The sequence below is a fragment of the Aethalodelphis obliquidens genome, unplaced genomic scaffold (assembly GCF_003676395.1).
Source record: "Aethalodelphis obliquidens isolate GAN/ISIS:26980383/991018 unplaced genomic scaffold, ASM367639v1 scaffold25, whole genome shotgun sequence".
Lineage (NCBI taxonomy): Eukaryota > Metazoa > Chordata > Mammalia > Artiodactyla > Delphinidae > Aethalodelphis > Aethalodelphis obliquidens.
Window position 1 is genome coordinate 20959657 of NW_020837969.1, and position 27418 is coordinate 20987074.

General features: G+C 42.7%; 1 long non-coding RNA gene across 1 annotated transcript in view; it reads left to right on the plus strand.

Annotated features, from left to right (window-relative positions):
- Positions 1–27418, plus strand: part of LOC113628806 (uncharacterized) — a 199566-nt gene that overhangs the window by 56855 nt on the left and 115293 nt on the right. The window contains exon 3 of the long non-coding RNA XR_003436252.1: positions 23051–23181. This is a non-coding gene — a long non-coding RNA (uncharacterized LOC113628806). The remainder of the gene's footprint in view (positions 1–23050; positions 23182–27418) is intronic.

Here is a 27418-nt window from a genome sequence, read left to right on the forward strand (position 1 = left end):
AGAACTGCTTTAAATCTCAAAGATAGATTCAAACTATAATTCTAAAGTGAAAATACAAATTGGTCTAGACAGTTCAAAGACTTTACTTACATTATAAAAAGACTTCATTATAAAACACATAGGTTTATTTTTAAACCTTTTAATATATGATACTTCAAATGTAACACCTACATATTATTTTCAAGTACAAATTATACCGCAGCCTTTTTAATGATAGAAACTATCATTTCACAATATGCTTGTCCTAGAAACACATTTTGTTCTCTAATAAAACACAATAAACTCCAGCTTACCTTATATCACATTGTCATAAATTTTAAATGAAAGGAATTGGGACTAATTAGGTTTCCCGAATGCGCTCATATTATGTGAATTGCTGGGATAGCTGAAAGCTACTAACCTGAGTCGTCTTGTGATTACAGAAAATTACTTCTTGTCTTTGTGATTTATGGCAGTTTCCACCCTCAGAGAGTGATAGTTGTTGTTGATAATTTTCTCAATGTGTAATGTAAATGCAAAGTAGTAGGAGTGGAATCAAATAGCGAGGCCCTTCACACGACAGACCACTCTGTATGAGCCTTTGAAGAGAATACAGGACCTATTAGAGAAAAAAACAAATACGAAAGTTCATTTTACATAATAAAAATATTGAACCAGCTACAGCCCAGGTTGACCTCTTGACAGATGCATAAATTACCCAGAGAAGAAGGGATTAGAAAGAACTGTTAATATATGAAACATGCCAGAACTATAAGAGTAGTTTCTGAATCAATTCCTCAGCTTTCTGTAGAACATACAGTACTTGCTCCCAAAATTAAATTGGATGATTTCATCTTGTTCCTCAAAAAGTTACAAGCACTGAGAGTCAACTTTGAATGCAGTGGTTTAATTAAATGTAACTATTTAAGAGATATGACTAAATGTTATTAAGTCATTCCAGTACAATTTAACTTCAATATTTGCTCATATCAGCTATTTCCATGTCCCTTTGACAAGTATTCCTAGTTACTCTTCGTTGTTTGCATTTACTTTTTTCTTTTTTCATAATAGAGCAGGTCTGTTATGAAGCTCATCGAAAGACTCTGAGTTACTTTTTTTAAAAAAAAAAAAGGACCTTGTATGACAGAAAGCACTTTGTAATGAAGAGGTCTTAGGATGTAAAATGAGGTCTGAAGAGATGTCTGGTGCGGTAGGAAAAGCCCATCCTGTAACACCTGGGGCCCTGATTCCTTACCTGTAAATGAGGCCCGTGGACTTTAATCTTGATCATAGTTCTCAACCATTTTCCTCAGTCTTCACATCCTTCGTGTGTGTACCTCAGTGCCACGAACTGTACCCCTTTATTACAGTGATTCTCAGGATGGTCCCCGAACTCCCCCGAGCTCCCCATCCACCCCACTCTTGGTCCCTCTTTAAAAAGCACTGATTTGGGTGTGCTTTGGAAAGCTTTTGTCTGGTCTTCAGAATATGCATATACATTTTAACATGTTATCTCTCACACCTGTGAGACATCTCTCAGTCATATGCAGGTATACAGTCTGTACCACTGAGAGCCACAAAGCTTGGCTTTTTAGGAAGAACATTTAGGAAGAGTCTTGAAAGAGCTACTAGCCAAAAGATCTCATCTTTCCTTTTGCAATTTTAGAACCTGCCTTAATCATAAAGAAGATGATGTTGTCGTCTGAGCCTCCATGCTAGTGGCAAAGCTAAAGGCTGTCCCCTGGAATTCACCCTTCCTGCCCTGACCTAGGGGCTGCTTTGTCACCAGCCACCCTGGCTGTCTAAGCACCTTTCCTTCAGGCATTAGTGCCCAAATGCATTCACCCTCTCAGATATGCCACTGAGGACAGAGTGTTCCAAGCCTTAGTCACAAAGTGTAGCGAATGAAAAGAATTTCAGATAGTGCAGCAGGCATGTGTGAGCTACTCGCGTGAAAGCAGGGGTGGGGAACTTTTCTTCTATATCCCCAAATCATAGCCCCCAAACACCTATAAAGATAATTGACTTTCTATAAGTTCTCTAAATTATGATCCAAATTTGCCTCTCTTGAAAACGAATCATGTTAACTTTTCCAAGAAGTTGCTGGGCAAAGACAAGATAGGGTAGTATCTATCTTTTAAAAAATTGAATTCAAATGAGTCCTTTTACTTTATCAGCCATACATCTCTGGAGTATTTAGTATTAAAAAATGCATTCCTCCTCCCTTTCTCCTTGAATAAATGGGAAACTGTCCTTGAGGGCAAAGGTGACTCAAACCTTCTGAAATTTTGAGGTTAACCATGTGTGTATATTTTCCTGGGAAGAGGGTCAGCACCTCAAACTGTGGCTCAGGGGCAAAGTCAGTTTGGGGTTAAAAATCTATTAAATTAAAAATACACATTCATTCACTCAGTAAATATTATTTAAACCTCTGTTATATAAATATAAGGCACTAGGGATAAAGGTTTTTTTAAGTCCCCCAATTTAGGAATCCAAAATTTAATATGGGAAACATACAAAGAAATAGAAAATTAAAATATGGTAGAACCTTTACTATCGGTATGGATACATCCCGAGAGCTTCTGAGCTTCTGAATCCCCAAGCTACTTATGCCTTGCCTTATTTTGTCTGTCGATCTATAGATAGACTGATTGATTGATAGATAGAAAGATTAACAGATAAAATAAACCTATTACAAATTACTACCTCATGGACCTTTGGGCCATCACAAGTATTTAAGACCACAAATGCCAAGAGCCCACATCTGGTATGATGAATATTATGATCCAGGTGTGCACAGGTGCTATAGGAGCACGTAGGAGAGGCAACTCATCCAGCCTGGCAGGGGGGGTGGGCGGGGGGGGCACATGTGAATGCTCCCTTGAGAGACTGACAACCAAGTTGGAGCTCCGAAGACAGTAGGGGTAAGTCAGGTAAAGTGGGAGTGGATGATTCTAGCCATAGGAAGCAGCATATACAAAAAAAAAAAGAAATGAGACTAATTATAATCTTTGATGAACTTCAAGTAACTTAACAATAGCAAGACACACATACATGTACACACAACATATATTATTTACTACCATCCAGGGCCTGTTATAAGCATTTAACATATATTAACTCATTCAATCTACCCAATAACTACATGAAACAGGAACTATCTTGTCCCCATTTTATAGACAAGAAAACTGAGAACATAAGTGACTTTCCAAGGTCACATAGCAGAGCCAGGATTTGAAACCAGAAGGTTAGATTCCAGAGTTCACACTCTTACCTAGACAGTCGACAGGGAGGGAGGGAGGAAGGGAGGGAGGGAGGAAGGACAGGTGATGCTGTAAGAGTATGTAGGAGTCAGACCACATAGGACCTAGTTTAGCTTTCTAAGGAGTTAGATTTTATCTAACTGGACATAATGGCGAGCCATAGAATTATGTCAATGAGAGAAATGACAAAATCTGATCTGGTTTCCAGAAATCTATGGCAAGAGTGTAGACTAGTATTTCCTGGACAGGTTCACAGAGAAAGAACCTAGTTAAATACTTTAGACAAAGAATGATATCAAGGATGCTTAGGAGGGGGAAAATACAAGAGATATTAAGGAGAGAGCATCACATTAATAGGACTTGGTGACTGATGAAGAGTTAAGGCAAAGAACACACTGAAGAGGAAGCAGTGATACTGATAAGGCTGGTCCTGTAAGATCTGCCACCTGCATCCTAAAATAAAGGGAGAGAGAGAGTGAGAAGGAAAGGCAAACAAAAGGAAACTTTGGTAATGACCATATATAAACTGTGACAAACACTTCCTTTGGAATGCGAGTGAATACAGCCAGAGAAGTTTCCTTAAGATGTATGCATCTACAGGGAAGAGGCTATAAGAAGGACTAGGTGTTGTAACGGAATTGCCACAGTGATCAGTAACACATTATAGTATGGCCTGGGCTGTTTGTTTATATTCCTTATGTTCTGTAATTGACGGCAACATTTTCCAGATAGGGACAGTGGATCTCATGATCACTGCATCCTTGTTGAGTATTGCAATTTACACAGCACTCAATCGGTGTCTGTGGTAAAAATATGTGAAGAAAGGCAGAGAAGAATAAAAAAGAAGGCCCTTTAGATGGTGCTACAGTTCACTGTCAGAGGGAATACATCCAAGGGAGGGTTCAGGTTTGGACGTATTGTTTTTGTGGTATCTGAAGGACAACCAAGTAAGGTGGATATGAAGCTCAGGGGAGCAGGGTGGACTAGAAATCATTTAAAAATCATCATTATCCTAGGACTTGGCAGTGACATTTTTTTTTTAACTTTTACCATTTATTCCCAAAGAGAGAAGGCATATAGCGTTCAGACACAACCAAATACAGTTTGGTCTGACTCAAATAGCTTAAAAAACAGAATCTCCTGAGCACCAGCCTGGTCCAGGGGATGGACCCAAGAGGCAAAGGCAAGGAACCAGTTAAGGATCGTTTCTATTTACATGGAAAAATCTCTGCACAATTAAAAAATTAAACTTGTTGGGCTGGTCCAGTGAAGAGGTAATAAGGTGTTTATTAAAAACTCTTTTTCACCCGGAGGCAGTTAGCATTTATAATTTAAAACCCAGCCCACCACAGAAAGGGAGTGAATTAAATCAAGAGATTGTGCAGAGCAAGAAAAAAAATGAGGTTAGGAGACCATGAGTCACCAATAGTCAGCCCCAATACATGTTAGAGGAGAGGTTAGCCATGTGCTGTTAGGGTTCTAGAGTAATTAGACTTAATCCGAGAAATACCGACTGAGAAACTACTAGGCGGCTGTTGCTTTTGGTAGCTCTGAGAAGAACAGAGATGGTGGTGCTCACTCTCCAGAAGCTACAGGTGAATACGAGAGTGACACCGACTAACGGTTGAATGACACCATAGGGAGCAAGCATATGATTTATTGATAGAGCAGCAAAGGTAGCAAGCAGTGTCAGCGTTTATAATTTGGGGCGGGGACTTCCCTGGTGGTCCAGTGGTAAAGAATCCACCTTCTGATGCAGGGGACATGGGTTCCATCGCTGGTCGGGGAACTAAGATCCCACATGCCGCAGGGCAACTAAGCCTGCACGCCACAACTACTGAGCTTGCACGCCACAACTACTGAGCTTGTGCGCCTCAACTAGAGAGAGAAAAACCCACATGCCACAACTAGAGAGAAGCCCACACGCCGCAACAAAAGATCCCGCATGCCTCCATGAAGATCCTGCGTGCTGCCGCTAAGACCAGTCGCAGTCATAAAAATAAAATAAATATAATTTGGAGTGATCCTTTAACTCTGAGTATTACTCCCTCTAAATAACGAAGCATGTAAACCAGGGTGCTGTTCTAATTAGTATTGCCTATGCTACACAGACCACTTAATGATACACCAGAGATTATAGTAGAAATGGTAGGAGCAGGGCAGCTGGCATTTCCAATTGAAATCCTATGAGCAGAACAAACTCAGGGCTTTCAAATAACAACATATGTAGCACTGGGAGAATAGGACCCTCTCTGTCATCCCAACAGGGACTGAAAGGTTACCCTGGAGTAAATATATGTGGAAAGAATGTGGACAAAATGAGGGGGGTTCTTTTAGGGGAAAGATCAAATAGTCCGAAAGAATACTTGGTTTTCTTGAAAATGTTCGAAGACTGTGTCTAAATTGGCTTCATGTCAGAGTAGAATAGTATCGCCAAAATCTGAATAAAGGAAATGAAGGTGGTAACATCTAGGCAAGGAATGTGTGTCTGTGTGAGGGGCGGGCGGTTGTTCCGGGGGGAGAATACAAAAAAGTAGGAAATGAGGAAGCACAATATTGATCATGAGATCTATTATCCAGGGCTGCTTCTCCGTGGGCACTGGCTGGGCCAGATTCATTGTGACTCTGTCACAGTTCATCTTGATTGTGTAGGTTAGAGAATGCCAGAGAAGAACAAAGTCAAATATGAGATTTAAGACAAATGAGAATATAACCCCCAGCTTCCCGCCCGGGCATCTGCTGCTCATGACAGTTTGATGAAACCAGCTCTCAGTCTGTGTTAAAGTCGAGGCAATAGGCTCCCAGAACAGGAGCTGGGAAGAAGATGGTTCTGATATCACGAAAGGCAAAGCCAGAAGAGAAGCAGCACAATACCCATCCCCTCTCCTCTGAGGGAAGAAGCTTTCGGCAAGTTGCATGACGAGGAATCTCATGGTCATTTTAGAATCTTCTTGTCAAATGATTGTTCAAGAAGGAGCTTTTGCGGGAAGCCCATGTAGTCAACCGTAAAACTATAAATCATGTGATGGTTATTCTAAGAATGGAATTAAGGGGAGCAATGTGAGAGTGAATTATATATTGGTGTATTTTATAAAATACGTTTATAATACAATTGACCCAAAAGAGGCACTCATGGGATATTACTGAAAAAAAATCTGATTGTATATTTGACGTTCAGGAAGAGAGTCCATGTGCAAAGTACAGTAAAATCTGGACTGTCAAGTATGTTGTCCTATAGATTCCACCTCCGTCTTATTCCCCTTATGCGTCTCCCCGTCTCCTTCCCCGCTGCCTCAGCCTGAGCTTAAGCCCTCCCCTAGGAATCCAGGAGTTCACACTCTTGTGGATTTCACGGACCCGGAAAATCTCAAAGGGACATTTGGAGAACCAGAGAGACCAGCTGCTTCTTCACTTGAAGGCTAGCACACACCTATATTTTTTTAAAAACCTGTTATCCACTGACACCATGATTGCGTCGATGAATAAACAGTTTATCCCCACAGATGTTGGGAGGTCATAATTTTGAACTGAAGAAGTCCTTTAAAATTAAATAAAATTCAGCTTTATGAAAAATTTACCTTTTAAAAAGTTATCATTTTACTACAGATTGATGAAAACACTGTCACAAACCAACACTGGAATAGACAACTGGGTTTAGGGAATTCCCTGGCAGTTCAGTGGTTAGAACTCGGCACTTTCACTGCCAGGGCACGGGTTCAATCCCTGGTTGGGGAACTAAGATCCTGTAAGTCGTGTGGCACAGCCAAAAAAAAAAAAAAAAAAAAAAGAACTGCGTTTAGGAGAGCAGATTAATACAGTGGTTTCCCAACCCGCCCATCTCCCTGCCTTCACAGCTCTGTGTCCTGAAGTTCATCCTCTACAGCACTGTCACAGTCATGTCTTGCTCCCCCCTCTTCGGACTTAAAGAGAAAGTCCAAATATCTCAACAGGTCATAAAGCCCTCCACAGTCTGACCCCAGCCCACCCCCAGCAATGTCCCTTGTGATGTCCCACCCCCCAGCTCCATGCCCTGTGCCCTACAGTGCCGGTCCCCAAAAAGGCCATCAGCTTAGCAACTTAGCTGATTCACACTCAGGCACAAGCTCCTTACCTGGTGTCACCTTTGTGACTTGCGATTCTCTGAACGGCTTAGACATTTGAGGTCTTCGTGCTTTTTGCTCATCTCTTCCCTCTGCCTGGAATTACCTTTCTTCTCTAGCCCACCTGCCAGACACAGTTCTCTTTGAAGGTTCAGCTTGGGTCATATTTCGTGACCCCAGCTAGGATTCACCGCCTCGTGCTCCCTTGTGTCTACTCTGTGGTATACAGAAACACATCAGTACTAGCATTTTGGTGGCCATTGCCTTGTGTCTTTGGACTGCCTCACATCCAGCTGTATTTGTGATTAGGGACAGCCTCTAGTGTGCAGTACTGGTGAGGTGCAGGGCCTTGCCTTTCTCCCTGGCCACTGAAGCAGGGAGGTTTTCCCGCTTCCCTCACCTGGTGGGATGGTGTATTAGTTTGGTAGGGCTGTCACAACAAAGTACCACAGACTGAGTGGCTTAAACAACAGAAACCTACTTTCTCACAATTCTGGAGGCTAGAAGTCGGAGCTATGCTTACAAGCCAGGGAACTCCTGGATCCTCCAGAGGCTGGAGGAGGCAAGGACAGACCCTCCCCTGGAGGCTGCAGTGGGAACTTGGCAACGTCTTTTTCAGATGGTCTTCGTTTGTACCCATTTGCCAGCCTAGACTCTCTTGATTTCGTGCAGTCCCCAGTGTATTCCAGAAATTCTTCTTCTCTACTGAAGATGCCTAGGATTAATTTCTGCTGCTTGCAATTAAAAACTTCAACTAATTTTTTTAAATCTATTTATTTTTGGCTGTGTTGGGTCTTTGTTGCTGTGCGGGGCTTTCTCTAGTTGCATCGAGCAGGGGCAACTCTTCGTTGCGGTGCACGGGCTTCTCATTGCGGTGGCTTGTCTTTGTTGCGGAGCACGGGCTCTAGACACGTGGGCTTGGACTTCAGTAGTTGTGGCACGCGGGCTTCAGTGTTTGTAACTCATGGGCTCTGGAGCGCAGGCTCAGTAGTTGTGGTGCATGGGCTTAGTTGCTCCGTGACGTGTGGGATCTTCTCAGACCAGGGCTCGAACCCGTGTCCCCTGCATTGGCAGGTGGATTCTTAACCACTGTGCCACCGGGGAAGCCCTCGACTAATTTTTTAAAAATATCAGTAGCTGTTACAGTCCAGTCCGTTCAGAGAGATACAAAGATTCTGAAAACCACCATTAATGTTTCAGAAAGGGAATCGGGCATCTAATGGCTTACAGTAGCAAAAGGCTAAATCAGTTAATCACCTGTGGTCATAGGAATGAGGTGCCTAAAGAGGCAAGGCTGTGGGGACCAACTCTGCATCCCTGAGAACAGTACAGAAGAAGATAAGGAATTCCAGAAGGGAGATAAGACATTCAGAGAGCTTAAGAAAGAGTAAAACAAACTCAAATTACTTCATTCTTAAGCCTGATTCTCTTATCTCTTGAAGCTAAAGCAGCTGAAAATTGAAGTCCAAGTTAGAGCTTGTGGGTTGCCGAATTACTTGCATTCACAGAGTCACCAAGTATTTTATGAGAAAGTTAGGACATTTCTTGGGGGGATAGACTGGGCCCTGAAAACAGGACTGAGAATTAATGATCCAGCACCTCCTTATTTCCTTGTAGGCCCTACAGTTACCCCACCAGAGAGGGTTTCTAGTAAGAGGGACATAGGTTGGCCCCCTCCTCACCTACATTCCCTCCACCTCTCACTGTCCCCAGGTCTGTACCCAGTCACTTTCCTGCACGGCCGAGGGAGACGAAGTCAAACCCTGAAGGCTTACACACCAGGAGAATTACAGACGTTGAAGGTAGAAAACAAAGAGCTGGGGTAAATGTCCACACGTGTGGATTCTGAGGGAGGCTGCCAAAAGGAGGGAAATATAATTTTAGATTGTACCAGATTTACCAATATGGGCGCCCTTACCAGAGGTTCTGGATTCACTGTGCCAACCTGCCCAAAGTGAGGGGCTCCGAGGAGCTTGCCCATCAGGTACCTCAGAGTCTGGACTCAGTGGTGGCCCAGCCAGAATTGAGATGCCATACGTTGCTTGGCCACAGATCAGCTAAGGTCTGGCAAGATGACGTGCTTCATGCCATGTAGTGGCTGCCGGATTGGCCTGTTAGTAACAGAGAAACACAGTTTGGGGAAGAATCGAATGGATGGACCTCTCAGAATGGCTCCACCGTGTGAGAATCTTTAACTCAAGAATATAAGATGGCCGGGCTTCCCTGGTGGCGTAGTGGTTGAGAATCCGCCTGCTAATGCAGGGGACACAGGTTCGAGCCCTGGTCTGGGAGGATCCCACATGCCGCGGAGCAACTAGGCCCGTGAGCCACAACTACTGAGCCTGCGCGTCTGGAGCCTGTGCTCCGCAACAAGAGAGGCCGCGATAGTGAGAGGCCCGCGCACCGCGATGAAGAGTGGCCCCCGCTTGCCACAACTAGAGAAAGCCCTCGTACAGAAACGAAGACCCAACACAGCAAAAATAAATAAATAAACTCCTATCCCCAACATCTTAAAAAAAAAAAGAGAATATAAGATGGCCAGCACAACCTCCTTCTCCACTACTCGAGAGCTTTGACTCTTTGGGTGCATGAACTCCTTGGGCTGCCATGTTGACAAGGATGGAGGCTATATATGTGCTCAATAATATGATCCTTTTTCCAGGCTGATCTTGCTGCCCCCGTGACCGAGTGCTCAGTCGACCAGCAGAGGTAGTAAACCCTGAGCCCACGATGGGATACAAAGGTTGATTGTCTGGGGCCCCTTTTCATCATGGAGGGGGAGCAACTAGAGGGGAATTAGATGGGGTAAACATTCAATCTGGACTTGTATCTTCTTGCTTTGCCTACCGCGCTTCTGTTAGCAACACCCTCTCCTAGCACCATCTCCAGGAGGCTCTGCTTTGCCCTCAGGCTTCCATCTGGTTTGGGCCAATGAAGGACAGAAGCAGGATTTGGGAGGAGACAGAGGTGAACTTATTTATTATGCCAACTCCCTCCCACAAGGGCCTGGGTTTAACAGTGGCTTTCTTTCTCTCCTGATGGCCACAACTTCTGCTGGGCTGCTCTTTCCAGAGATCAAAGTTCTTGCCAAGTAACTAGTCTTTTTCCCTTTCCCCTTCAGGCCTGGGGTGAATATTGCTCCCAGCTGCTACCCCAGCGTGCTTCACCATCCCTTGTCACGTTTCCTGGGGGCCCTGCCACTTGACTCGAGGATGGAACAAACATTTCCCTCTCTTCCCCCAAGAGGTGTGTGTGTGTGTGTGTGTGTTAGCAGGGAAAGGGATTATCCACAGCACGCCAGAAACAATCTCTGTAAATCAGTCATCTCCCCAGTGTTCAAGTCCTTCAACATGGATGTTGGCCTAAAGGGTCACAAAACCAGATTTCATATTATCCAGCCTTAAAAGGAATGAAAGTCTGACGCGCACTACAACATGGATGAACCTTGAAGACATTATGTCAAGTGATGTAAGACACAGAAGGACAAATATTGGATGGTCCACTTCTGTGAGCTTTCTAGAGTAGTCAAATTCATAGAAACAGAGAGTGGAGTGGTGGTCAAGGTTGGGGGGTGCTGGGGAATTTGAGGGAGGAGCAGGGGAGTTACTGTTTAGGAAGTTTCAGCTTAGGAAGAGGAAAATAATTCTTGAAGTTGGTTGCCCAACAATGTGAACGTACTTAATGCCACTGCTCTGTGCACTTAAAAATGGTTAAAATGGTAATTTTTAACAGATTTCTGCCCTTTCTCCTGCAAGTCCTGCTTGGGTATCATAGCAAGTAGTTTCAGCCCATGACAGTAACTGCCCCCTAACGTCTTTGGGACCCTGCCTGTTGTGAAGTGTGGTCCCTGCACCCCCTTTCTCCACAACTTGTGTTGTGGGCATGGGGCTCTGCAGACAATATTTCTTCCTTGCCAAGTGGCTCTGCACACAGGACACACCACACCAAAGCGAGTCCGGTAGGTGAGAGGAAGGAGGAGAGACCAGCCCCTTTCTGGTTGCTTCCTGTTCCTGCCAGTGTAACCTGGCAACAGTCCTGCACCCCACGGTACCATTTGCTTCCGGGAGCAATCAGTTCCCAGTTCTTTTCCACTCTCCCAGCACCAGCCCTTTGCCCACCCCCGAGAGATACCTCCAAGCCAGGTAGCACTCCTGCCAAGAGATCTGTTCCCAGCCCCTCAGGGCCCCCCGTCTGAGCTCTCAAGGTAACAGCACTAGCTAGCCAGCACCCCCTTCCCAGAGTCTGGGTCCTAACTCCATGGGTCCTCTCTGAGTTTCTGAGGGCTGGTTCCCAGCTCCAGGGGCCCCTCCCCTAAGCTTCTAGGTTCTGAAAAGCCCATTCTCTTCTCTTGGATCCCCCAGCACAGGATGACAATTCCTACGTTACTTGTTCCCTCTATGACTTTCAGTCCTCTAATGCCTGTTTAAGCAGCTCCTTATATTAAATTCCCTCTGTTAACATAACTAGTGGGGTTTCTGTTTTCTTGATGGGATGTTGACTAATACTTCCATGCAAGAAATGAAAACAAGAAGCTGTGTCATTTCAACAACCAGCTCTAGTTGTTTATTGCCTGTCTGCTGTAACTGGTTTGTAGACACCATGGAACCAGGTGTTTTTGGTTCACTGACCTATACACCCAGCACTGTGAACACAGCCTGGCGTACAGCAGGCACCCGTATCATCTTAATTGGGTAAATGAATAGGAAATACTTAATTTGAACATAAAAAACCAAAATAATTCTAGTCATGAAAATGTGCTTACAATATATAAAAGTTATAACCACGTGCAAATATATCCAAGGGGAAAATATGTAGCTGAAGTTTGCAAAGCTCTCTTTCTGAAATTCTTAGCAATATCCATTTTGTGCTTTACCCCACATTTTCTTGTTTAATAATTTTAGTCAGTGGGGGTTTCTCCATATTTTTCTTGTTCATTAGGGCCTGTTATCCATAAGTAGCCAGTCAGTGTGATATTGCAATTTATAATAAGAAATATATATTTGGTCTTCCTCCACTGTTCCTGGCACAGAGCTCCTAAAACCCTTATCATTTCCTATATGAGAGCCACAGGGGCATCTTTTGTTATAATATTTAGTTTTTTCTCAGTTCCTGAAACAGCTCCAAGAGCATAAAGGCGAAATGAGTGTCTTCTGTTATTAATAAATAACCAGCCCCTTTCAACCACACCTGAGTTTCTGTTACTGAGGTGACCTTTGGAAAGCCCCTAAGGAAGGGGCTGGTTGCCAGGGGAACCAACCACGTGCGTGATTGGAGGGTTGGACCTACAGGCCTATCCCCCAGATCTCCAGAGAGTTCAAACACCAAGGGCCAAGGATTTAATCAATCATTCCTTCATTAAAAACCCAAAAGGATAGGATTTGGAGAGCTTCCATGTTGGTGGACAAGAAAATCTCCACATGTCAGGAGGGTGTCACACCTCAGACTCCAAGGGGACAGAAGCTTGGGGCCTTGAAAGGTCCAGACCTTGCCCTACGCATCTCTTCCATCTGGCTGTTCCTGAGTTTTAGCTTTTAAAAACGAGCTAGTAACCTAGTAAGTAAAATATTTTCCTGAGTTCTGTGAGCTTCTCTAACAAATTAATCTAATCTGAGTAGGGGGTCATGGGAACCCCCGATTTATTAACCAGTCAGTCAGAGCACAGGTGACAACCTGGACTTACCATTGGCATCTGGGGTGTGGGTGTGTGTGTGTGGCAGGAGGGTAGCAATCTTGTGGGACTGAGCCCTTGACTTGTGGTGTCCAAGTCTATCTGCAGGTGGATGATGTCAGGATTGAGTTAAGTTGTAGGACACTTGGCTGGTGTGGCAGAACTCTCAGACGTATGGGAAACCTCCACATCTGGGGAGCAGAAGTGAAGCAGTGTGAGAGTAGGGAAGACAAGCACAAGTGTGTTCTTCCTTTACATTTATTCAATCAATAAAATACAGTTTAAAAATCAAAACACCAATACGTTAAACTTCACAAATAAAACTTCAAAAGGAGAAGTCGGGGCATTTTGATGTGATGAAAAAATACTGTATTGGGAGATGACATAGGCCCAGGTCGTCACTGGCCATGTGACCTTGGGCAAGTCTCTTAGCTTTTCTTGGTATATGTGACTTCAACTTAGATATAAAGAAATAGAGATCATTTCTAAAGTGCCCTTCCTCTTTTAAGACTCTGATTCTTCAAATAGAAATGTGCTTTAACATCCCAAGAGCACAAGATAACTTTCAAGTATCGACAGTCTATCCCAGACTCGAATGTCTTTTTATCACAGTCCCCAAACCTATCACTCCACCCAGACTGAGCCTGGGAAAGTGTGGAGTGACTGACAGTCAAATAAAAAGCTTTGGTGCCAATTCCTATTTCCAGGTCCAAATGAAATTATAATTTTCTGTAGCTAATACTTTTTAAACTTGGCTGGATATTTTTAAGACCCTAATCTGTGGAGCAGTGTTAATATTGACAGCTGCATGAAACATCTAACACATTGGAATACATTGCAAAGCTCAAAGAAGACCAGGTCAGGGCAGTGAACTCTTCTCTTTCCCTGACATCTAAACATGTCAGACAGACCAGAAGACATCAGCCCAAGATCTGACCAATGCAGCACAGGCTCACAGCAAAAAGCCCTGCACCCACGGAGCCATGAGAATGAACTGGAATAGTAGTCCTCAGAAAGAACTGGAATAATAGTCCACAGAATGAACTGGAATAATAGTCCATGGAAGGAACTGGAAAAATGGTCCACAGAATGAACTGGAATAATGGTCCATGGAGGGAACTGGACTGGAGGAATCAGGCTCCCCAACTCCAGACTATACTAAAAAGCTACAGTAATCAAGACAGTATGGTACTGTCACAAAAACAGAAATATAGATTAATGGTACAGGATAGAAAGCCCAGAGGTAAACCCACGCACCTATGATCACCTAATCTATGACAAAGGAGGCAAGAACATACAATGGAGAAAAGACAGCCTCTTCAATAAGTGGTGCTGGGAAAACTGGACAGCTACATGTAAAAGAATGAAATTAAAACACTCTCTAACACCATACACAAAAATAAACTCAAAGTGGATTAAAGACCTAAATGTAAGAGTGGACACTATAAAACTCTTAAAGGAAAGCATAGGAAAAACACTCTTTAACATAAATGACAGCAAGATCTTTTATGACCCACCTCCTAGAGTAATGAAAATAAAAACAAAAATAAGCAAATGGAACCTAATTAAACTTAAAAGCTTTTGCACAGCAAAGGAAACCATAAACAAAACAAAAAGACAACCCTCAGAATGGGAGAAAATATTTGAAAACGAAGCAACAGACGAAGAATTAATCTCCAAAATATACAAACAGCTCATGCAGCTCAGTATCAAAAAAAACAAACAATCCAATCAAAAAATGGGCAGAAGACCTAAATAGACATTTCACCAAAGAAGACTTACAGACTGCCAACAGACACATGGAAAGATGCTCAACATCACTATATTATTAGAAAAATGCAAATCAAAACTACAATGAGGTATCACCTCACACCAGTTAGAATGGGCATCATCAGAAAATCTACAAACAACAAATGCTGGAGAGGGTGTGGAGGAAAGGGAACCCTCTTGCACTGTTGGTGGGAATGTAAATTGATACAGCCACTGGGGAGAACAGTATGGAGGTTCCTTAAAAAACTAAAAATAGAGCTACCATATGACCCAGCAATCCCACTACTGGGCATATACCCTGAGAAAACCATAATTCAAAAAGTCACATGTACCCCAATGTTCATTGCAGCACTATTTACAATAGCCAGGAGATGGAAACAACCTAAATGTCCATCGACAGATGAATGGATAAAGAAGATGTGGTACATATATACAATGGAATGTTACTCAGCCATAAAATGGAATGAAATTGGGTCATTTGTAGAGACGTGGATGGACCAAGAGACTGTCATACAGAGTGAAGTAAGTCAGAAAGAGAAAAACAAATATTGTATATTAACACATATGTGTGGAATCTAGAGAGATGGTACAGATGAACCTGTTTGCAGGGCAGGAATAGAAACTCAGATGTAGAGAACAGACATGTGTGGACACAAGGTGGGAAGGGAAGGTGGGATGAACTGGGAGATTAATTTTGACATAAATACACTACCATGTTTCAAATAGATAGCTAGTGGGGACCTGCTGTATAGCACGGGGAGCTCAGCTCAGTGCTCTGTGATGGCCCAGATGGGTGGAATGGGGAGGGGGGAGGGAGGTCCAAGAGGGAGGGGATATATGTATACATATAGCTAATTCACTTCATTGTACAGCAGAAACTAACACAACATCATAAAGCAATTATACTCCAATAAAAAAAATAAAAACAAAACGAAAACAACAAAAAAAGAGGGAACTGGAATAATGGTACAATATAAAGTGGAGTACAACTGCTAGAACCATTCTCTCTGTACTGTTCTGTGTGATGGAGAATACAATACAGTACAAAAGTCGGTCCAATGCTACTTTAGAAATAGTGCGAACAGAGGAAAAACAGGCTTTCGTAAAAGACATCACAGAGTCAAAAGTTCAAGGACAGTGAAAGAACAGACTGGTCTGTTTAATGATAGCACATGTCTACAAAAGTGAACAGAGTAAATTTGTTGTTTACATACAATTTTCACATAAGTAAAATACAATGTGTGTGTACAAAATATATATAAGTAAGAAAATATGGTTTTCTTACCTGGAAAAAACTAAGTAGTATTGGAGGGGCCCCAGGAAGGGGCTAAAAAGGAATGCTTACTATCAGCGAGGGAGCCTAGGATCTCAAGGAATTCTCTCTCTCCCTCTCCCTCTCCCTCTCTCCCTCTCTCTCTCTCTCTCTCTCTCTCTCTCTCTCTCTCTCTCTCTCTCTGTGTGTGTGTGTGTGTGTGTGTGTGTTTATATATAAATGACACAAAACAGGAAAGTAGACTTACAAGCCTGTGTGGGCACAGAAGTAGGCAGCTCTGTCTCAGAGCCCAGGATGGAAGCCGGGGTGTAACCACGAGAGGGAGGGACTCTGGTTTTCCTAAGTGTGTGAGGAGGAGATGCCTCTGTGACGACTTCTGAAGGGCTGCAGATCGGTTGCTTCTCTCTGTGATGCTCCTCAGGCCAGGCCAGGGTAGTTAATACAGGGCATCTTTTCTGTTCATCACGCCTGAGCTCTTCTCGTCATTAACCGACGTTGTTAAATTGCATAAAACCTACTGGGAGAGGTGGAGGTGCCCTGCTGGTGCCTCCTGTGAGTGACTCAGAGTCGAACCCCCTGGGCTGCCTGTGCGCCTCATCCAGAGGACCGGTCCCACCCGGGGGGGTGGGCAGCTGAACACCCAGTCCACGTGGACTCCAGCTCGAACCTCGCAACATCACTAGGATTCCTCTTACCCTGACTGCATTCTGTAAACATTCAGACCTCAGATTAGAGAACATGAAGAGACTCTGGTAATTAATTAAAAGAGCTATGGTAGCTCCTTATGACAGATAAATCAGAAATTGCTAAAGGATCAATGTTTATGAAAGGAAAATTCTTCTTTTCCAGCAATTCCAAAGAGCAAACCCATGGCTTTCTAGATTAAAGGAACAAAAATCAGGAAGCTCTGCCTGCTTTGTTCCCCTTCTGACCTCATCCTTATCGAACAGGCCACGTCCCAGGAAGGGCACATAATTCTGCAGACCTTTATAGTCCCTTAGCATGTATGTCTTTTGTGATCTGGGTAGCATCTCATTTAAAATAGAAATTCAGGGCTTCCCTGGTGGCGCAGTGGTTGAGAGTCCGCCTGCCGATGCAGGGGACACGGGTTCGTGCCCCGGTCTGGGAAGATCCCACATGCCGCGGAGCGGCTGGGCCCGTGAGCCATGGCCGCTGAGCCTGTGCGTCCGGAGCCTGTGCTCCGCAATGGGAGAGGCCACAACAGTGAGAGGCCCGCGTACCGCAAAAAAATAAATAAATAAAATAGAAATTCATCTATGGTGTTGTGTCCCTTTTTAGAAAGTCACAAAGTCCTTCAGCCTGTGCATTGACGGTGGTAAACTGAACTTGTAACAGTGCTTCAAAAGAAATTCATAATTTGTTAATAGCTTAGTCCCAGTTATTGCTTTCATATGGATAATCACCATACAGTATAAAGACAATGTTCTAAAAATGTATTTAGTACTGGTCTGGCTTTCTAAGTTGATTAGTGATTGGTATTCTACCGTGGGAATGACAGCTTCCATTCTTAACAAGAAAAATTTTAAATTCAGAATTTGCCTTCCCTAGAAATTACCAATTTTAAATAGCTGCTTTAATTAGAAAGGATACATACACTTAGGTATAGTGCATTAGGGGCAAAAACTTAAGAAATAATCGAAATGATGTGGTCTTGAGTTGGTCAAATGCCAACAGAGAAAGTCATTTTAATGTCAGCTGTACTACAAGAAAAACCTCTGAGGTGACCAAACACTTGTCATCGTCTCTCTGACTTCCCTATGTTCTGCTGAGGCTCAGTCTGTGTGTGGAAGCGATAGGGTGGGACAGGAGTAAAGAACACGGCTTTGAAGCCCTAAACTCCTGCACTGTCTCATCCCCTCATGGAACACGCTTGTTCCTAAAGCCTTGGATGGTTTTTTACTTGTGCTTTTGCTCAACACACTAGTGATTAATTTAACTGGTGGAAGATTTCGGGGCCCTGTACGTATCTTTAGATGATCATTTCAGAGAGAAAACAAATACAGGAATTGATTTACCTTGTGCCCTACAGTTAAGCAGTGTTTGCACACAAAATCTACAGAAGATTTCTGCTTCTCAATCCAGTTTTTTGTGTACTGCGAAAAAGTTTATTTTCATGCTACCTGGATTTTGTTACTTATACTTCCCATACCTCAGGAGTATTAACTATTGGTGCTTGTACTGACGATGATGCTACCTAATCCTAAAATGCCTTTGGATTATAATTTCATAATGTAAAACTTGAAAGGGACAATGAAAAATGTAAACGAGATGATGTTGTAACCTCTATTTTTTGCTCCTCTGATCTGGAGGAATGAGGCCGTTATTCCCCCACCCTCCCCCTGCCCCATGCACCTCCCCAGGGGACAACTCCCGGGCAGACGGGCTCCACTCATTTCCAACTGATGGCTTGTTCTAGAAGCCAGAGTGCTTTCCCATCTCCCGCCACATCTTGCTCCTACTCTGGGAGGGTGGGTGGTATTAGCATGTACCATCCAGCTCCTGTACTAGTCTGGGAAGCCCTGTGCTAAACAGACAGACACTGAACTCAAAATTTAGACCGATTTTAATAAAAACCTAGGCCACATAATTGAACATTAGAAATAGCTGAGGTTGACCCTTTTCATTACCAAGGTACTGTTTATTTTAATCACTTTTAGGGAAATCTTTCTAACATATACCACAATCTTTTTATGTATATGTGGCTTTTTTTTTTTTTGGCCACGCCTCACGACTTGCAGGATTTTAGTTTCCCAACCAGGGATTGAACCTGCGCCCTCAGCAGTGAAAGCAAAGAGTCCTAACCACTGCACCGCCAGGGAATTCCCTTATGTCTTTCTAAAGAGCCTATGTAACACATTTTTAAAAATTGATAACATAGGAGTTAATTATGACAAAGTATTGTAGAGCAGCGATGCTCTCCAGAGCCTAACAGAGTGTCTGCATTTACGCTAAGTGGCACTAGGTTTTGAATGCATCTTGACTGTTTCTCTGCCCTACCCTGCCGTGGGCAGTCACTTTTCACTCTGTCTCTCTCTTCTCCCTTGTAATTTGCTGCTCTTCGTTGGCTTGGGGCTTAAAAGAGATCAGACAACTAAATCTGTTGGAAGCCTACCTAAAAAATGGAGAAAAAGACATTCGGGTCAGTAGAGGGGTCAGCTTTGGATGAACCAGTTTGGTGCTATCTGTACTGATGGCTCTCAGGCTGTGTTGGTTCTGGGTCATGATCTGGAGGCTGGAAAAGGCTTGCTGGACCTGTGGCCTCCTGCTACATCCTCGGGTGCTGGCCCTCTGATTGTCAGCCTTTGGTTTTTCAGGCAGAGCTCCCTGACCTCAGCTCCCTGCTGTGTGCTCGCATCAGTGCTGATTCTGTTTCATTTCTACTGAGCTCCTTCCTGATAGCTCAGATCTCATAATTCTCTCCATTGTCTGTAGCAGTCCACACCTCTGAAAACCAACCAGTGCAAGTAGCGGGGTTTGAACCAACCAGTGCAAGTAGCGGGGTTTACCTCACACACCTGAGCCTTTCAATTCAAAGTAAGTGCCACAGTTATGAAAGCTGCATAGAAGGAGGAATTACGCCAGGTGGAAAAAAAAAAGTGGTCTGATTCGCAGGCAGCTTGCACTGTGTTTTATAAGAATATGTTTGACATTTTAAGCTTTCCTGTGGCAGCAAATTGTAGTTCTCCTAGCAGCAAGAGTGATTAAGTCTGTGCCCAGAATAAACCAGACTGTTTTGGAAAGTTTAATTTTTTCAGTTTTCATACTCTATTTTATGACAGTGTTTGTTTCTTCAGCAATAAGCCTGTAAGGATACAGTCTATCATGTCTAATTTAAAACTATAAATACCATTTTTTAACCTTCACAGAGTTTCGTCATAATCTACTTAAAAAAACAAGTTAAATACAGTTTGATTCTAAATTAAAAATTAAATAAGGCAATTAGGATTGACATATATACACTAATACGCATAAAATAGGTAACTAATAAGAACCTGCTGTATAAAATCCAAAAAAAACTTAAATAAGACAAAAGATTTAACATAAAGCACCTATGGCAAGATGGAAATATTTCTTGGTGATGATTATACAACACTTAATGGAATCCAGGAAGCCATCTTCATGGACTGAGTGTTTGCATCTCCCCCAGAATTCATATGTTGAAGCTCTAACCCTCAGTGTAGCTATATTTGGAAATGGGCCTATAAGGAGGTTATTAAGATTAAATGAAGTCATAAGGGTAGGGTCCTGATCTGACAGGATTAATGTCCTTATAAGAGACACCAGAGGGCTCTCTCTCTCCATGTGCACACAGAGGAAAGGTCATGTGAGGACACAGTGAGAAGGTGGCCATCTGTAAGCCAGGAAGCAGAGGGCTCTCAGCAGAAACCAGACAGGCTACAACCTTGTGCTGGAACTTCCAGCCTCCAGAACTTGTGAGAAAACAAATTTCTGTTGTTTAAGCCACCCAGTCTACGGTACTTGGTCATGGCAACCGTGCGGACGAAGACACCATCTATTTTGTGATAGGCACACTTATTTTACCAAGAAGGGTGATGCTGTGTCATCAACTGTAAGATGTACCCCAATTCCAATGATGTGGAAATGTGAAATATTAAAAAATAAGGATGAAATACAGTGTTTTTGATAAATAGTTTTTAAATAACAACAAAAATAGGACAATACTGACTTGAGTTTTTAGAAGTAGCTTTCCCCTTAGAAAGGCCAGTCAATAGTCTACTTCGATCACCAGATCTTTGTTTGATGGCCTCCTAAATTGATGGAAAATGAGAAGTTGCACAGCTCATGCATGAGAAAACTAAAGTCAAATATGGGCAAATAGATATAAAAACAAAGCTTTCACTTTTATTGTTTACATTGGGAACCTAACTCAATTTCCCCAGAAAGCCTGAGATATTGACAAAAGGGTGCCTTATCAGGCTGACTCTGCTCCTACTTCATTAAGAAAAGGTAGATTTCTTCAGTTTCCCTCTTACTACCCCACAGTCTTGTACATCCCTTTTGTTTCTGAATCATCAGACTCCTGTCAAGGCTAGCCCCTCTCCTCCATTGACCCCATCTTTCCCGGGACAATAGCCTCTTCTTTCCATCCCAGCGTTAGGCTCTGGCCCCGTGGCCTCCTCTCCTCAGCCGGCAGAGACACAGAGCTTAAACAGAAACAGAAAACCACACACAAAGCATGCCATTCCCAGACCCTACTTCTGCCCTCAAGCTTTACACTCCTCTTTCCTTTTCAAGAGGGGTCCATGAGCCCCGCCGGCTTCCTCGTCCTTCATTCTCCTCTCAACCCGCTGCAGCCTGGTTGCCGTGTGACACACTCTATCACAAAGGTCTCTTGGGTTCTCCTGCCCACACCACCCTGGAGAAACACTACAGTTGAATTCCACAGGATGGTCATTTTGCCGGCACCTCTGGGACTGACCATTAGCACGTGGACCAGAATGTAGTCTTTCTGAAGCCACTGGTCATCCAGCAGCCAAGAGGCCTCAAACAGCTAACGGGCTGCTCAAGCGAAGAATTCAGGATGCTGAGGAAGGCTTGAAGGGAAATGGTTGCAGGATATAAGGGCGGAGAGGGAAGAATGTGATGCTGGCGTGGTCAGGCCGAGGAAAATACCAGCTGTGTGTGGACTGAGGTTCAAGCTCTATGTCACAGTAAGTGAAAATCATGCCATTGGTGTCACTTATCAATACTTGAGAGCCAACGAGTAAATAAAACTATATAGTTCGTTTCTGAAGGACTAGAATCCACCTGTACTGATTCTACAAGCCCAGAGGTCCACCATGCCACACTGCAGTCTAGTTCAGATAAACAGATCCATGATCTACCTAAAGTCGTCACAACTTTCACTAAATGAGTTGGTACACAAAGTATTCAAAAACTTGAATAAATGTTTTAATGGTTACTATTACCTGTAATAAAAATTTCCATGTCAAAATATATCGTATCGTTTTCCTCCATTTTTTAAAAATATTCAATTATTCTTCAATTTCCTGTTTTAAAGGACGAATCATAATACACAGAGCACTGGGAGTCACTCAAAACACCAAACATGTGGTTAGAAGTCTGCCACTTGACAGTTAACAGGGCATGTCTCGCCTACAGCAACAGTCATCTGCTCTTAACAGCACAAGTGGTGGGATTTCTAGTAGCTTCTGCTTTTCAGACATTCACTATCATCCTAAAGTGGTATGTTATACATAAAGCCGTCAGTGTATACCAAAATATATCATCCTAATGAAAATAAAAAGCTCCTGTATGCACGTATTGCCAATGCATCCCAAGAGGCCTAAATTTTAACAAGCAGAATAGACAAATTATCAGTTAAAAGATCATAAATTACTTTAAAAATGTCTGGCTCAGCATTCCCCTTGCCGGTTTCTACATTTACTGCATAAATACAGGTGTGCACCTGTGTCTATATAGCTTTTTTTAAGGGAATGGCGGATGGTCTGGCCCAGTTTTTCATAGTCACATAGGAACTACAACATTCTTCGCTAGCAAAACAAGAAAAGGTAGGTCTGCATTTCTGGCAACTTGAGGCAAAGCCTCAAGAGCTTCCTGCAGAGAAAACCAGCCTGGAGAATCCGGGCAGTGTCTGCAGTAGGAAAAATTAATGGTAGAAGGTTGGAGAGCCTCGATAATGAAGGTTTTTTCTTTCTTTCTTTCTTTCTTTTTTCTTCAAGAAACCACTTAAAATTTTATTCTTTAATTAGCAACCTTGGGGAGGAAAAGGACATCGGGACTTAAAGGCAGAGGCAGGGACCCAAAAGCAGCTGGGTTTTCCTTGTTAGGCTGGAGCAGAGTTTAAACCAGGGCAGATCCCCTCCAGCTCTGGGCTCTGGCAGCAGCCTCCTCTCTACATCCTGGTCCCAGGTCGGTTTGGTTGCAAACTGGCTTCACTTCATCCGAGGCTTAAGCCTTACAGCTTCAAGACCGACATTTTCTCTGGTTTCAGGCCTGTCATTCATTGGATTCTCTGGCCTCTGATCCAAGTCTTGAACCCACATGCAACGGGATGGCAAGAAGTCTGATTTGAGCACATGTTCCTCACCTCCTAAGAGCTTGGGTGAAGTTTCTCTGCCTAAGGTAAGTGCAGCTTGTGGAATGTTTCAGCTGGGATTAGAATGACAGAACTGCTGTTGTTTAGTAATTTCCCTGAGTTGGAGCCATGTTCCCTGCCACCTGACATGCCATCACCTGGACCCCTGAAGTTAACATTTTCTACTCTAGCACATGAAGTGCCTATTAATTTTTTAAAAATATGTAGGTAATCTTAAAATTAACATCTTGCATTGATGTGGAACATTGGTTACAACTGATGAACTAATATTGGTACATTATTATTAATAAATGTTCATAGTATATAGTAGAGTTCATAATTTGTACGATACAGTTTTATGGGTTTTGCCAAATGCAAAATGTCACGTATCCACCATCACCCACATACTATGCAGAATAGTTTCACTGCCCTAAAAATCTCCTGTGTCCACTTATTGATCTCCTCTCCCCCACCCCCAAAACCCCTGGCAACCACTGATCTTTTTACTGTCTCTGTAGTTTTGCCTATCCAGATGTCATATAACTGGAATTATACAGTATTTAGCCTTTTCAGACTGGTTTATTGACTTAGCAATTATGCACTTAGGGTTCCTCCGTGTCTTCTTGTGGCTCCATAGATATTTTCATCACGGAATAATATTCCATTGTATGGACAGACAGTTTATCCATTCACCTACTGAAGGACATCTTGGTTATTTGCAAATTTGGGATGTTTGTGTTATAAACATGCACGTGCAGGTTTTTGTGTGGATTTGCCTGTTAATTTTTTTTTTTTTAAGATGTTGGGGGTAGGAGTTTATTTATTTATTTATTTTTGCTGTGTTGGGTCTTCGTTTCTGTGCGAGGGCTTTCTCTGGTTGTGGCAAGTGGGGGCCTCTCTTCATCGTGGCGTGTGGGCCTCTCACTATTGCGGCCTCTCCTGTTGTGGAGCACAGGCTCCAGACGCGCAGGCTCAGTAGTTGTGGCTCACGGGCCTAGTTGCTCCGCGGCATGTGGGATCCTTCCAGACCAGGGCTTGAACCCGTGTCCCCTGCATTAGCAGGCAGATTCTCAACCACTGCGCCACCAGGGAAGCCCCTGCCTGTTAATTTTTCAGTGCTCGCTGATACAGGTGTGGTCTAATGAGAGCAGACTTGTGAACGCTGTTCATTTTCAGCACCCATGAGATACTCACTTTGGGTCTGCTTTTCTCAACATCCTTAACACCTGTTGGGCTCTCAGCTATCATCTCTGGCTGGCAGATAACTTCTACATACAGATGTATTTTCTGAAGCTCAGTTACCACTCATTACCAAAAGTTTATTAAGTTTCTTCAAGGCTGCTGTTAGAGATGAACGAGATTCCTTTGTTGACTCCACAGAAGGCTGGTATCTGCCACTGAGATTTAAAGAGAGGGAGCAGTTCCCATCCAGCAAATGCAGCAATTCCTTATTTGTTGCAGATATGTCGGTGTAACTTTCCAGGGCTATAAATCTGTAATGGGAATAAAATTACCTAAAATTTCAAATGAAGGGTCATATTTTAATGCATCTATTTCCATAAAGGGATTATCTAAGTTTTGGGTGCACCAGTGTTCTTGACATTGATATCTACTTCCACAGCCAAAGGAAGAATATTTTTCTCTGTATGTGGAAGGTCCACAGCCGATGACTGTAGCCCATCTCCTTTTATCTCAGCTTCCAAGCCAACAGATGGTTGTTGGTTCTGTTGCCTGTTTCCAGGAAGTTCACTGTCCCCTGTGTTATGTTTTTGGTCACGTGGACCAATTCTGTTCGATCTCATGCTGTTGATCCCCTAGTTCTTTGTGCTGCTGGAGGCTATTCATGTGACTCCAACTCTGACATTCTAGATGCCAGGCCTTTTCACTTAGAGACATCTGTGGTCAATGCATTATGGTAGTTGTGACAGAAAAGCTAGCTTCCTTTCTTGTGTGAGGGTGGAATTTGAGACCCTGGGTGTTTTTTTCAGCAGGCAGCTTGTTTAGATTATCTCAAATTCCTTTTTCTGATGAATTCTGCAGAGGCATAGCTGGACTTCAGCCTGACAGAGTATTATGCTGAAGGAGTATAACCAGAAAGGATCCTGAGAAGAAATAATGTTCTTTTTTCCCTCCATTTAACTTCATTTAAAAATCAATATGGTGGGTATATACCCCAAAGAATTGAAAGCAAGGGCTCGTAGAGAAATTTGTGCAGCCATGTTCACAGCAGCATTATTCACAATTGCCAAAGGCAGAAGCAACTCAAGTATCCATTTAGTAATGAATGGATAAACATAATGTGTATATACATACAGAAGAATACTGTTCAGCCTTAAAAAGATGTAAAACTCGGATACATGCTACAACGTGGATGAACTTTGAGGACATTTTGCTAAGTGAAATAAGCCAGTCACAAAAGGACAAATACTGTGTGATTCCAGTAATATAACGTCCCTAGAGGAGTCAAATTCATAGAGACAGGAAGTAGGAATGGTGGTTGCCAGGAGCTGGGAGGAGAGGTGAATGGGGAGTTACTGTTTAATAGGTATAATTTCAGCTTTGAAAAATGATAAATGTTCTGGAGATGAATGATGGTGATGGTTGCACAACAGTATGAATGTACTTAATGCCACTGAACTATACACTTAAAAATGGTTAAAATGGTAAGTTTTATGTTACATATATTTTACCATAGTTTTAAAAAAATCAATATTACAATTAAGGCAGTAATACAACACAACTAGCACCTTAATCTTGGGTGACCGTAAGTCCTGGTTTGCTGGGGCAGTGCCCACTTGTGCTTCTTTCCCCCAGGGCAATCATTAATACAGGCAGACCTTGAAGATATTGTGGGTTCGGTTCCAGACCACCGCAATAAAGCAAATATTGCAATAAAGTGAATCACATGAATTTTTTGGTTTCCTAGTACAATAAAAGTTATGTTTGCAATATACTGCAGTCTATTAAGTGTGCAATAGCATTATATATTTCAAAAATGTACATACCTTAATTAGAAAATACTTTATTGCTAAAAAATGCCAACCATCATCTGAGCCTTCAGCGAGTCTTATCTTTTTGCAATAGTAACATCAAACATCACTGATCGCACATCACCACAGCAAATATAATAATAATGAAAAAGTTTGAAATATTGTGAGAATTATCAAAATGTGACACAAAGGCATAAAGTGAACAAATGCTGTTGGAGAAATGGCACTGATAGACTTGCTCAACGCAGGGCTGCCACAGACCTTCAAACTGTAAAGAACACAAAACCTGCAAAGTGCAATAAAATGAAGTGCAATAAAACAAGGTCGGCCTGTAGCACGCTGTTCCCTCTCAAAAGTGTCCCAGGTTGAACAATAAGTCACATGATCACGCTGGATCTGTTTCATAATTGCATGAATCATTGCACTGTCATCTTCATTGGCAAATGTCTTAACATTTAGAATGTGCCCGCATTTTCTAGAATTACTCTAATTACAAGCTCGATGTCCCGGAAAACATATCCGATCTTTTTTATTTTTATTTTTTAACTTAAACCAACACTCGTTTATTTGCTCACAATTCTGTTGCTTAGACGTTTGGCATGACATGGCTGAGTCTTCTGTTCAGACTCTGACGAGACTGAAATCAAGATATCAGCCAGGCTGAGCTGTCATCTAGAGGCTCTGGCGTAAAATCTGCCTCCAGGCCAGTTCTTGGAATTGAATTAAATTTCTTGTGGTCATAGGATTGAAATCCTTGATCAGACTGAGGTCCCCCTTTCCTTACTTCCACCCTTAACATTAAAAAAAAAATTATTGATGACTTGTTGAACACTGACTAAATACCAAAAGCAGTCCTCTTTTCTTACAAACTCCTTACTTCTTTAAACACCAAACCCCTCTTTCTTTGGCTTTTTCTAAAAATTGAGGTAATGTTGGTTTATAACATTACGTAAGTTTCATGTGTACAACATTATATTTTGACTTCTGTGTACACTACGGTGTGCTCACCCCCAAAAGTTTAGCTTCTGTCACTGTACAGTTGATCCTTCTACCCATTTTGCCCTCCTCCCATCCCATAACCACTGCTGTGTTCTCTGTATCCCTTTGTTTGTGTTCTTTTGGTTTGTTCGCTTATTTTGTTTTGTTCTATATTCCACATAAGGGTGAAATTATACGGTATTTGTCTTTCTCCATCTAACTTATTTCACTTACCATAATACCTTTAAGATCCATCCATGTTGTAGTAAATGGCAAGATTTCATCTTTTTAGGGCTGAGTGATATTCCGTTGTGTA